Source organism: Morone saxatilis, unplaced genomic scaffold (assembly GCF_004916995.1).
Source record: "Morone saxatilis isolate NCDOM2014 unplaced genomic scaffold, NCSU_SB_2.0 Contig17, whole genome shotgun sequence".
Classification (NCBI taxonomy): domain Eukaryota; kingdom Metazoa; phylum Chordata; class Actinopteri; family Moronidae; genus Morone; species Morone saxatilis.
In genome coordinates, this window is record NW_023339729.1 from 24,383,246 (window position 1) to 24,385,119 (window position 1,874).

Genomic DNA, 1,874 nt, shown 5'->3' on the forward strand with positions numbered 1-1,874 from the left:
ATACTTCATGCAAAATGCATAATTATGTAGTCGTCTCAGAGTCTGCGGGTAACTACTGATTACAAAAACCTGCACCTCTTCTGTGTCTAATGTTAATTTAATAATGATCCTCACAGTCTGAAGTCAAACAGCAGAATTTAAAGGTCCAGTGTGTAACATTCAGAGGATCTATTGGCAGAAATTAAACATAATACTCATGGGTATGTTTTCATTCGTGTATAATAAGAGCTACATTAGAATGAGCCTTAAATATCTTAACTCAGCGGGTCGCCTTCCATGAAGGCCGCTGTGTTTCTATGGTAGCCCAAAACGGACAAACCAAACACTGGCTTTAGATCGGGTCTTTCGTGTTTCTTGCGAGTGGTGTTGACTTAGTTTTAATCTGCAGCTTCAATGCTGGATGCCACTGAATCCTACGCACTGGTCCTTTAATAGGAAAGAGTAGTCTTACAGGTCACTGTGATTATAACACAGGGTGTTCATTGTTTGCTGGACAGGACAAAACAGGGTCATAAATAAAGTATACTCACCTCTTCAGTCACCATACAAAAGTCTGCTGTCGGTTCAGAACTCTGAATAGTGATTGTGTTGCTGTATTGTTTGCTGTCATTTGATCTGGAAGACAATGAAAGCTGTAAATGTCATGTTAAGGAGTTGGGTGACAAGTCTTTGATGTCAGTGTTTTGGGTTTTTTTTGTTAGTTTTTTTAATGCAATCCATGATTACAGCAATCCCTGCATAGACAGTTTGTTCCTTCCTTAAAGGAAATTATGTAAAAAAAAAAAACGTGACAACTTGTCAAACAGGTCGGTGCACATGTTGGACTCTGATGATATATAAACTCACCTTTTTGGCAGCAGACACAGAGAGGAAAACTTCCATCAGCAAACTCACCAAAGAAAACTCTTTAAGAACTTGGTAAGAAACATTAATTTATCTCATCGTTATTTTACTGCCATATTGTCAGTGCTGGTTTTATTATATTTTAATGACAATAATTGTAAATATTTCATTTTATCACTTGTTCTGTTGGCATTTTGTTTTTACTCACCAATTTGTAAAAATGGAAACAAAAAAATAATATAACAATTAAACTATTTCAGACATTGGACAAAAAGTTCATACATATCAGGTTCACTTATATATCTCTGCTGACTATATGATGTGTACAACTTGTGATTTATAACTTTTTGTGTATTATTTAAAGGACAATGATATCTCTTATTAACATTACTCTTCATGATGATGCATGGTGCAAATCTGATTTTGTATAGTATATAGTCAAATTATTATTAGACATAGCATCTGATGAACTGAACTACAACACAGTTTATTCAAAATAGTAATTTCTTCTGAAAATATACTTTTTAAAAGACTTAAAGATACATTTAATGTACACACACACACACACCTTTAAATGTACTTTTACTTACATAAAGATACGGTACATTTCTGCAGATACACTCTCTAAAAAAGGTAAAAGCCTTAAGAAGTAATTTTAAACTTAAATTCAACATTTAGGACTTATTTTGTTAAGAAAATCTGTTGACGTGACAAGATATTTCCTCTTGTTGTCTGTGTATTTTCCCTTGCTTCACAAACTTGCCATGAATGAGGATGTATAGATAAGTATAACAGAAAGTACATAAGAAATAGACTTCCTTCTTCTGAGTTGACTTGTACTTGAATCAGGAAAAATAATCTGATCCCACTGACAGATAATAATCTAAAGCATTAACAGCCATTCTTTAGATTTTTTCCCCTCCTGACTTTTCATGAGCAGAAGCGTGTTTTAAGCTCTTCTCACCACTAGAGGATGCTGTTCACTGTATTCTGAGCTGAGTACTGAATATCAGTTAATACCAGTCTCCTCC

The 1,874-nt window shown here is 34.3% G+C and overlaps 1 protein-coding gene across 2 annotated transcripts in view; it reads left to right on the forward strand.

Moving 5' to 3' along the window:
- The first annotated feature begins 824 nt into the window (after positions 1–824).
- The window catches only part of LOC118326336 (300 kDa antigen AG231), a 3,656-nt gene continuing 2,606 nt past the window's right edge, over positions 825–1,874 (forward strand). Inside the window, exon 1 of one of the 2 annotated variants that reach the window (XM_035659306.1) lies at positions 825–918. The gene's annotated coding sequence lies outside the window, so the exon portion shown is untranslated. The remainder of the gene's footprint in view (positions 919–1,874) is intronic. The other variant, XM_035659307.1, reaches the window with a different exon arrangement.